This window comes from Rhinolophus ferrumequinum, chromosome 15 (assembly GCF_004115265.2).
Source record: "Rhinolophus ferrumequinum isolate MPI-CBG mRhiFer1 chromosome 15, mRhiFer1_v1.p, whole genome shotgun sequence".
Lineage (NCBI taxonomy): Eukaryota > Metazoa > Chordata > Mammalia > Chiroptera > Rhinolophidae > Rhinolophus > Rhinolophus ferrumequinum.
The window spans coordinates 15,360,425-15,372,495 of record NC_046298.1 but is presented as its reverse complement, the minus strand read 5'-3'; positions in this window follow the sequence as shown (position 1 = coordinate 15,372,495).

Genomic DNA, 12,071 nt, shown 5'->3' with positions numbered 1-12,071 from the left:
GAGCAGCACTCCTACTTTCTGTTTCGGAGTCTGACAACTCTTGGTGGTAAGGGAAGCTATGGGTCAACCCCAGCAATAGCTCCTTTATTATTATCTTTCTAAACCTGAGAAGCAGGCCAAGTCCCATAGCTTAAGTTATAATCAAACCTGCCCATGATCGTGCCAAATCCATCATTCTTTGAAGCAGCCCTTTTTGTGAAAATAAATTTTTCACAGCCAAATTAGTTTTGTAAGTGATCAGTTGAACAGAGTTAAACAGATATTATCTGAGAATGTCTACAAATATACGTGCAGGGCATGCGAATGTATACTGATGTGCCAATATATATTATGAATCTCTGAAGCAGGTGCAGCCTGCAGTATTTTCATATTTAAGCAGGAAAGCACCTTCTGAAGGACAATTCAACTCAGACATCCAAGGAAATGCCTAGACAATCCTAGGAAAGAGATCTCAATAAACTGTCTTGAAGAAGATGCATATAGCTTGTGAAAAAGCATGCTGACACAATGTTGAAAATGGTGTCACAACAGGAAGTTGAAAATAGCTCACTTGCCACTCTGGGGAAGAAAGTTTATGTTGCATGATTTAACATACTCCTGTTGTTAGATAACAGTGCTTCATATAAGATAGAGTAGGAGAAATGTAAGTTATTGTTCACAACCCTTTTAGAGCTGATAGACTTTCATTGACAGAAAAGTACCATTTTGCTAATTTCATTTTAACCGTCATAAAATCATCATTTAGAGTTAAAAGATGGAGTCGGAGCTGGCTTATAAGAAGGTAGGGAAATGAACTGAAATTGATCGATTTGAAGGCATGGAAAAAAGTCTCCTCTCTCAGCACTACAACTGTGAAATCCATTTCTCTGGGTGAGGCAATGAAGAGGAGTTTCTCTGTATTAGATATTGGCAGATCAGCAGTCGTAAAGACATCCTATTATAAAGAGCAGACAAAGTTTATTGGTTGCTCTCTATACGCCAGAGCCTGTGCTAAGCACTTACGTGGATTACCATTTTTAATATATATGACAGTCCCATGAGATAGAAACTATAATTACCCCCATTTTGCTCAAGAGGAAATTAGGTTCAGAGAGGTTAAGTCACTTACCAAACTCACACACCCAGTAAACAATGGAGCTGGGATCAGAAAGCAGGCAGTCTGACTCAAGTTGGCTCACAAAAAAACTAGAGGCTAAACCTTAAAACCTTTGCCTTCTACATATCAGCAGGCATTAAGTTGGCCTCCAGCCGGCAGCAAGTTCAGGTGGGAATGCCAGCTGCTCCGGCTAGAACCAAGTTAAATAATGCGGTCTCAGAAGGAATGAAAGCACAACTGACAGCGTCAATAATAACAGCTTCACACTTCTCGTGTGCATACTAGTCAAAGAGAAGACAAGAAGAAGCACGCACTCCATGACGCAGTGGAGTCATCACAGTAAGGGCATTGCTCCCTAGGAAAACAGAAGATTAAATCGATCTCTACCACAAACTCCCAGAGAAAGAAAGACACTTAGAGGCAAATGATTCTCAAAAGCTGATTGTGGCAAACACATTCACTCTACTCCCCAAATCTATGTGCCCCTCCCTATCTCTCAGCCCTTTCCACGAGAGCCAGCCATATGATGAGTTCTGACCAATGGGTGTGGCAAAGATTTAAGAGCTAGTGTGCAACCCATCAGCTCTCCTCTTCGCCTCCTGCAAGGAAACAAACATTTCAAAGGTAGAGTCAAAGCCAGAGTATCTTGGATTGTTACTGCAAAGAGGACATCTTCTGGATAATAGCCTATTACATGTCTGTACCACTTCTTCTTTACCCATTCATCTACTGACGGACACTTAGGTTGTTTCCATATCGGGGCTATTGTAAACAATGCTGCAAGAAACAGGAGAGATCTCTTCAAGATGCTGTTTTCATTTTTTCTGGAGAAATACCCAGGAGTGGAATTCCTGGATCATTTGTTAGTTCTATTTTTAATTTTTTGAGGAAACTATACTGTTTTCCATAGTGGCTACTACACCAATTTACATTCTTACCAACAGTGCAAAAGGGTTACCTTTTCTCCACATCTTTGTGGAATCTAAAAAAAGCCAAACTTATAGAAACAAAGAGTAGAATGGTGGTTACCAGAGGTTGGGGTGGGGAAGTGGGGAGCTGTTCGTCAAGGCATACACACTTCCAGTTATAAGATGAATAAGTTCTGGGGATCTAACGTACAGCATGGTGACTATACTTAATAATGTGTTATATACTTGAAAGCTGCTAAGAGAGTAGATCTTAAATGTTCTCACCACAAGAAAAAGAAATAGTTATGTGAAGTGATGGAGGTGCTAGCTAACCTATGGTTGTGATCATATCACAATATATAAGTGTATCAAACAACATGTACTCCTTAAACTTATACAATGTTATACATCAATTACATCTCAGAAAACTGGAAAAAATAAAAATAAAAAATAAAAAAGAGGACATCTTCTCTAGAGAGTCATTCAAGCAGTATATTTGTGAGTAAGACTAAACTTGAATATGGTGCTTCTGATACTTCATGGCTAATTTGTTACCACAGCATTACATAGCCTATCCAGATAAATACAGGGGACCAGGATCACCTAGGAAGCATACAAAAACTAGAGAGTATAGGCCCACACTCCAATCTACTAAATCAAACTTCCCAAGGCGGAGCATGAATCTCTGTCCTTACAAAGCTAGGATGTGCTAATAATTAGCAGTTTTGAAAAACAGGTTAGTCTTCAGCCCTGCAATCAGTTTCCTCTCCACACTCTACCCTTACAGACATTTAAAAAAAAATTTAAAAATAAATCCACAAATGTTGAAGCTCTGCTGAACCTACATTTTCTCATCTGGAAATTAGAGCTAAAAATAGCACCTACTTCTGGGGTGATGGAAATGTTCCCTTCTTGATTAGTGTATCAAGTACACAAATGAATACATTTACCAAAACATGAAATTAGGCAGCTATGTGCATCTCATTGAATATAAATTTTACAATAATAATAATAATAATAATAATAATAATAATAATAATAACAGTACCTACATGGCAGAGGAGTTGTGAGCACTGAATCAGATAACCATAGGGAACACTGACCACAAACACTGGTGTCTAACATCTTTTGGAAGTCTGGCTATTATTAGAAAACAGTAGCTATGATTATGCTTATGTTATGTGTTATATATTATTTATTATGTATCATTATCAGAATATCTTCCAAAGTTAAACATACCTAAAGCCATGGTAGATTTGGAAAGCTGGGAGGAGAACTCAGACTATTTCAGATTGTGAATTGTATTCTCAAGGTGTATTTCTTCATGTTTTACGTGCATAAATTCTCTTTACCAAAAGTACTTCAAAAAGCAAATTTCTTACTCACTGTGCAAGTTTCTTACAGAATGTTTTGGATTCATACCTCAGCTTATCCATGACTTATAATTTTGCAAATGGTTCATGCTCCAACACACAATATATATTTTGTTATGCCTTTGTTACAATTAATCAAGCAAAAAATGGGTATTATGTTTCCTAATGACAACTGTGTGCCTGCAAAGAAAAACCTTGCCACAATGTTAATATATCTATGGCCGCCTGCATAAAAATGCACAATCCTTAATTCTAATTTCAAGCTTTAATTGCTATAGGCCATAATAACAGTGTTTTCTTTTGTTTTGTTTTTAAGAAATATGTACACTTTCTGTGGGTTTTTTCTTTAAGAAATACAACATAGTATAATGATATATGACACACAAAGAAAAACAGGATAAAGAATACCAAGCATTACAAATGTGTTTTGAGAGAGACAGGTTAAGTTGCTACAAATTTTAATTTACTGGAACCCAAGAAAATGCACCTAACAATAATAAACTTTAAGAATAAAGCAAAAGTTTTTGTTATAAGAAATGTGTGAAATGTAATATAGACTCTTCCATCAAGAGGACCCCCGGACATATTTATTGAGTTTCTATTTTGTGCCTTGTTCAGTGCTAGAAATTTTGGGCACTCAGACAATGAGAAAAGCAAGATTCCTGTCCTAAGAAATTTACATTAAGTGTCGGGAATGTTGCCTACAGTTGGGGTTTTGATAAGTTGCCAGTCTCCTGTCTCTGGAACTCAGTTCAATAACAACAACAAAAACAATAAGCCCTAACATAAAATAAATGATAAATATGATCACCACAAGGAGATAAACGACTCCTGGGCAATAATGACTCCTGGGCAACGGAAAGTTTTGGTTGTAGCAAAACTGCTTATATTAACGTATTTGAACAAAAGTATGACTATCAACATTGTTACCGACTTCACTGACATGTTTAGTTTCTTGAGTAGCTGATACACTTTCGCTTTCTCATCAGAAGACAGTAAGTGCAGGTCAAGTATCTCCTATATACATGTAGTTTATATTTTCTTTTTGTTTAATCCTCCAAACATCCCCCCAAAGCTAGATATTAATACCCCATAACTCTGTGTAACCCAAATGTCCTCTACTTGAGTTTATAAGCTGAAGGGAAAGCACTCTGTTTCACCCATGGCAACTCAGATTCTTAACTCAGCCCCTTTCTAATATCCCACCCCCCAAGACAATCCAGTGTCATAGAAGCATTATCAAACAGGATAAAATTTACTGACGGTGTGTGACAGTAAAATAGAGGACCTGTACTGCATGTATATGAAAAAACTCCCCATTACACATTGCTCTGCTCTATAGTCACACCCTCGCTTTGATGCCCATGGTACCACCTGAAGTTGTGTGGTGTGGCAACCTGGTTCAATTAAGAGGTATAAAATAAATAAGTATCAGGGATGTAATGTACAGCACAGAGAATGTAGTCAATAATATAATAACTTTGTATGGTGACACGTGGTTACTAGTCATGTCGTGGAGATCACATCGTAAGGTATATAAATGTAGAATCACTATGTTGTACACCTAAAACTAATATAATATTGTATGTCAACTATTATTTTTAAAAAATAAAAAAGGGAAGGGGAAAAAAAGGTCCACCTTGACTGTGACTCCCAATTTTTCATCCCTCAACCAATCAAAGTGCTCAGTCACAGCAAAAAAATTTCTCCTGGAGCTAGGGTGTCCTTGAAAAGGCAATCTGGGAGCCATTTTTCTCCACTTGAGTGCTTTCTTGCTGCTCACCATTCATTCTACATATTATTAATTTCTTCAAAACACATAAAGAACTCCTCCTAGGAGAAATTCTGGTGAATAAAGTTGTCTTCATTGCCTTACAAGTAGTTGGGATTGTGAGTTCTGTTTTGGCCAGATTGCTTCCACTTAACATGAAGATAACACAAGTATTAGAAAAATACAATAAATGCTCTAATCAGTCATCATTTCTGGGGCTCAGACAAGACTGAAATCTTGGACTTGCAAAGCTGAAGGTTGGAATACACTGAATTCTTCAAATTCAGTGTATTCTTCAAAGTTAGATTACCCTGTAAAGTTACCTGAAGACCTCCAGGTGACATTTCCCTAGTGACACTGCAACCTGCCAGGTACATTACTTTCCACTTGAATGGGAAAAGAAGGTACACTCAAAAGAAAAAAAAAAAGTCAGTAGTACAACACATGATTCTAAATCTAATTTTGTGATGCAGAGGATAACTTCTGTAGGAGCTTGAGAGAGAACCCAGGAATGAGAGAAGTGAATAAAGACTTCACAGTAGTGGTGGGTCTTGAAAAATGGCTGGATAATGTGTGACATTACAAAGAACATCAGACGTGCAAAAACAGGCACAAGCACTTTTTATATGCTTTTCATATATTTCGTCCACTGAGGCTGCCACGTTTGTCTGAATCAGCTCATCCAACTTGGGTTTGTAAGTGCCCTTAGGGGAAGAGAGGATCTCTATCAAAATTGCTTAGAATCATTTGCTTTCAGATACATGTTTAATTTGATTATTCTTGATGTGATGATGATATTCCAAAACCTTCTTGTCATCTTTCTCTTCCGACTCCTATTCAAGTTATTTCACTTACTGCACCTAAGTCCCTCTTGATTTCTTTCTTTGAGAAGAAGTGTATGAGCCATGCACATAAACTGATCTGTTCTCACGCAATTGTGAGGCAGCTCTTCCTACGAAGGGGGCAGCGGCCGAAGAATTACATGGATTTGTCAGAGAAAGAGTCGAACAAATGAATCTGTCATTCATAATTACAATCTGTACAACGAGCAATGTATAGAGCTAGATGCACAAGACATTAGAACACTTCAGAAACAGAGTTTCATCTTTTCCCTAAACAAATCTGGTTTAAGTCTAGGATTATCTGATGTTAGTCTTCGCTTTCGATTTCCTCTCCTCTTCTCTTCTCTCCTCTCCTCTCCTCTCCTCTCTTCTCCTCTCCTCTCCTCTTTTTTCTCCTCCACTCTCTCTGTAAAACAGAGATAACTGATTTTGTGTTCAGACACACATGGGCTTGAGTGTTACTATCTGGGTAGCAATGAGCAGATTGCTTCACCTCCCAGAGTCTCAGTTCTCTAAAATGGTGAAATGGGGTGGATAACATCAACCATTCCGGATTGCTGCGCAGGTTAAATGACACAAAGTATGCAAAATGCAAAATGTCTAGCAGAGGGAATATGAACCTTTCAGATAGTAGCTACCTTGCAAATAATACCTATTACATGGTTATCAATAGTAACTGTATCTGTAGTGGTGTCCAAGGCATAGGGTACTCCAACTAGATTTGTTACCATTTCTGTTACAATTTACACGTAGACAAGACCATGGTGGTCCTGTAATATGCTCTCCTACCCACCGCAGAAATCTCCTGTGAAACAGGACAATACCTGTTGAAACAGGACAATACCTGTCATATGGGCATAGTCTGAATTCCTATGCCTGAAGTAACCCAAAGCTCTCTATCGAGACGAACACAAAATCTAGTGGCGGAGACCGTTGTGGCTACATACCCTTTAGACCTAACAGCATGTTCTCTGCCTCCCTGAAGTTTCCATCCATTAGTCCCAGCTTTGTACCCTCTGGGGCCAAGCAAAATAAATCTAATCACTCTTCTTCCTGACAATCCTTTAGATATTTGAACAAAGTTAGTATGTCCCTCCAGAGCATTCTCTTCTCCAAACTATACATCCTCACATCATTTCTCCACGTGGCTCTCATTCCAAGCCGTTCAATGTCCTGAGTGTCGCTGTGACACCCAGCACTGAAAACTCTAGCATAGTCTATGGCAAAACACAGGGGGCAGAGAACCACCTAGGTAGGATCTACACTGTGTGTCTGTCAATGCAGCTAAGTAAGTTGCGAATCTCTTTGTGTTGAAACTTAACAAGGGTATAAGTAAAATATCCAAATCTGTGATGTGTGTGTTTACACAAGTAAGCCATATGTGTATTTGTATCTTCTCTCTCTCTCTCTTTCTCTCTCTCTCTCCTGTCAGAAAAGATCCTTGTCAAAAGCTTCAATCTCACTGTATCTTACAAGAATGAAATGAGTCTACACATAAAGTGCTTAGAATGGTGTTTGACCCACTTAGCATTAAATGAATGTGAGCTATTATTCATATTTTTATCCTCACGTGCATCGGTACAGTCCATTTGCTAAGGACTGTAATAGGTTCTGGGGACACACATGATATATAAGATAAGGGCCTTACCCTTAAAACAATCAGAGGCTTAGAAGAACAGAAATTTTAAATGACAGGTCAGATAACTCTATTGGAATTGGGCACGAGGTACAGTGTTCAGAACACAAAGGGCGGATATTAAGTTCATACTGGTAGCGGGGGAGAGAGAAGGGCAAGGAGTATCAGGAAAATATTTCTGGAGGACAGAACATGTGAACAAGGAATTTTCGAAGAGTGAATTGGAATTAGCCAGAACAGGAAGGGAGAAGCTTGTTCTTAGCAGGGGGAACACGATGCTGTGGGCATTTGGAGAGGGGCAGAGGACGAGAGGTTTCTATGCATTTGGCTTCAGGATATAGATGCATTCTACGATGTTAAATGTCCAGTTTACTGGAAGTTCTCATCCCACCACAGTGAATGCTTATCAGTTTACATCTGACAAACGCCAGGAAAGACCCAACCTCCAAAGGTCAAAGCTGAATGAACGTGGACATACAGCTGATCACCTGGCACTGGAGTCTCTTCATCAGCAAAATTGGACTAATGATACTTAGTAATAATGCAGAGAAGGCACTTGTCCTTCTAGTAACTGATTAGGATGCTGCTGCCACGACTGCGGCTGGTGTTTTCAATTTATGACATGATTTTTAAGACAGACATTGGCCAAATAAAACACATGAGTATTCTAGAAGCCACACTGTTAACCAAAGGAAAGTAAAAGATGTTTATCACGGGAAAGCAATTACTGGCTGTTAGGCTTGAGGGTGAGAAATAGGGTTAGAAGGAAGGGAATGGATGGAGAGGACTGACTCCTATTTTTAGCTGCCTTTCTGCTTTGAAAGCCTACCTCCTTCTAAGTGCTGGTCTAGCGAAATCTATTTCTTCTACCAGAATCTTTTGTAAATGCACAACGTTTTAGCTGAAAAAAAAAAACAAAAAACAGTCTTACTTCATTTTATACATATGCCATATCCCAAACAGTTTTATGTGATGATTGAATATTGGGTAGAACATCTTCCAATGTTTGCTTCTGTGACTCATCTGACTTAAAGAAATTAGACTGTCTGGCTGCATTTTCCCCCTTCCGTTGATGTAAGCAAAGCTATAGAGAAGTCTTCAGACTGTAAATACATGGCAAATTTTGCTTCTTTTGATAAACATGTCTTAGTCAATCATGAATGACTTGTACTAACAACTAAACGATGACTGTATGTCACATAGCAGAGAACTGTTAACTGGCCAGCTAATGGATTCTGATTTTACTCTATTGTTCCCTCATATTCTGTACCAAAATCTCTTTTGAGGATCTGATATGACATACGGGACTTCTTTTCCTCCTCTTCTGCCTTCACACCTCTTCTAGGATTCCTTCTTCCACCATCCTCTTTGGCAGTAAAGGTCAGCACACATTTATTGAACACCTACCATACGCCTGTACGCTTGAGATGCAGTGATGAAATATCAGTAATTATTGGTCTCTAAACATCTCTTGCAGAGACACAGGGGTGAGATAAGTGTACAGAGTATAATACACTGTGGCAGGATCAAATTATGGAGAAGACTTTATGGGAAGGGAAAGGTCAGGGAATATTTTTCCGAAATGTTTGATCCCTTAGCTCATTTCTGAAAAATGAAAGATAATGAAGAGTAGTAGGGGGAGGGCGGGGCAGCAGGGTAGAGGGAGAAAAACATTAAGTATTTACTATATTCTGGGCACTGTGGATTGCCACCTTTCTAACTTACAATAATTCTCTGAAGTAGGCACAGATGTTATCACCGTTTTACAGATGTGGAAACAGGTTCACGGAGGTAAAGGATTTGCCTACAGCAAGTGAAGTCCATAAGCAGAATTCAAACTTGGGCAGCTCGTAGTGCCATGGAATTCTGCTCCCTCCTCTGACAGAAGCGGAGGAGAAAATGGGGATGAGCAATGGTATGGACATTTCAAGCAGGAAAGACAGCAGGTGAAATTCCTTGAATGCCATGAAGAGCAACAAATCGTTAAAAAATGTCCCTGAGTGGCAATTCTAGGGAACCTGTCTGACCTTGGAACTGAGCTCTGGGATGACCTCTGTGTAAACTGTGGCCTTCACCACTGCCCCATGTCCTAGTGCACCTGTGCTTCTGGACAGGGCTCCAACTGACACAGGGTCAGTATAAATGCAGCCTTTGGACACGGTTTTGAAAAACTGCAATCACTAATCATGAGCTTTTAGAGGGAAATGGGAACCCAGAACTCCTCCTCATGTTAGACAAGAAGAAATGGCTCAGAGAAAGGCAAGTATTTGTTCAAAATCAGAGTCCAGAATTCAGGTCTCCTGCGCAGAGCAGAGTGATTTCTAATTTTAATAAATTCAACTTCAGACAACACTCCCCCCACCCCACCCAGGAGGATATTTTTTTGTGGGCACAGGAAGGAGTGCAGCCTAGTGGTCGAAATGGTGTCACAAAACTGCAGGTTGGGGAACCTTACCTGCTACACCTGGTAACTTCCCAGTCCTAGTTAACAATAAGTACCTGTATCTACCCAATTGGGTCAGTCCCATGAAAATGATTCTTGACATATTTCTCTCGCCCACCTGCCATCACCCATTCATGATAAAGTCCTGCTTCCATATCCAAACACTCCTACAATGTGCCCCCTTCTTTGCTTGCCTCTGCCTTATTCCGAGCCAGCAGCTCCTGTCTCCTAGTAAACTGCAAGTCTCCACACATCTATTCTTGCGCCTGTCGGCTCACAACCATAATGCTCTGTGACAACGAATGCAATCAGATCACTCTTGAAAAAAGAAAAAAAAAAGGAAAAATTACAACTGCCCATTGCATTTGAGGTACAATTGAGGATTCTTTCCTGGTCCTACGATGCAAAAGCCTAGGTTATTTGTCTCTGTGACCTTCCTTAAAACTCATTAAGCATAAGCCTCATGGATCTTTTTCAGGTCCTCAAACACTGCAAATCCCATCTGGCCTCAATGCCCTTACACAGTCTATTCCTTCTGTGGAATGTTCTTTCCCTACAATTATCCTAAGTCCTCTACATATTTTAATGCTCAGCTTAAAAAGCATACCTTTAAGGAGGCTTTCTTTCACCTCTTCTTACCACCTCTCCCATATGAATTAATTCCCCAGTTATATTACCCTGTAGATGCTGAGCAATTAAATCACATTTAATAATTCATTTAGTAGCAAACTGAGTAGCTGTCCAATTCTCTGAGCTTTCCCGTCCTTACCTATAAAATGGGCATAAGAACACTAACTCTGTAGGATAGTCATAAGGATTGGAATTAAAACACTTAATAGGCATTCAATGACTAGCTATTAAAAGTGTTATTCTTTAATTCTACCCATGCGCAGAACAAAACTCTGTATAACGGGGAATCAATCATGGTTTAAGACCCAAAACTAAAGTGATTTTCAATCAGAATGGAGAGACTTTTCTGGACTGTTATTTCCAACACCAAAGCTCTTGAGCTACCTGTGCTCTATGGAAACAAAACTGCAGTTAGCTCTTAGCCACTAAAAAGGCTACTGAAGAGGGAAACACATACAACGAGAGAAAACACTGAACTTACAGCGTGTGCTGGGTAAGTTCATCTATCGTAAGCTGAGGACGCCAAAGAAACATTTTTTTAAAAGAGCTTTCTCCATTGGGGAAGGGAGATTTTCTGCCTTCCCCCTTCTCAGCACTGACAGTCAACATTTCAAAGTTCATGAAAACTGGAACGCAGAGCTCTTTTAAATCCTGCTGTCCAAATCATAGACTATTTGCAAAGCAAGCCCATACCAATCTTAAATAATATTTCCAATGGTTCTCCTGGAGCACAAACACATTTAAATGCCTATTCACAAGTTTAAAAAAGAATGTAAATGTATGCACATATGAACATTGAAATAGCCTTCTGTGAAGCATTTTAATAAACTCATCTCTTCGTCCATACAACAAACAAACTAGAATTATGAATCAGAAGCAGAACTGTCATTATGCATACCTGTAGTTCATTTTAGGAAATTCATATATTCTAGAGACGTTATCTGCATACCACCATTTTGTAAATTGGATTATATTTTTAAAAGCACTATAGGAGGTAACTATTTTTACTCACTTTTGAATGAAACCTTTGGTAAAGTGAAGAATCATTTTTGTATTGTGAACAATCGGCATCATTAAATTCACTTCGTAAACAAGGGACACTGTACCATGCTTACCGCCAAGCACACGATCCATCTGCTTTTGGTTTTAGGATTCATCATTCAGTTAGCGTTTTCTGTGCATTTACTATTCATGTATTCACTGTACAAATATTTACTTCGTACTTACCATATGCCCGGCACTGTATTAGATGCTGAAGATACAGGAATGAAGAAGAGAGATGAGGTACTTTGCCCTCCTGAAGCTTTTACCCTAGTAGAGTGAGATGACCAATAAAAATGGGTAAATAAAAACATGCAGTACAATTTCAAGG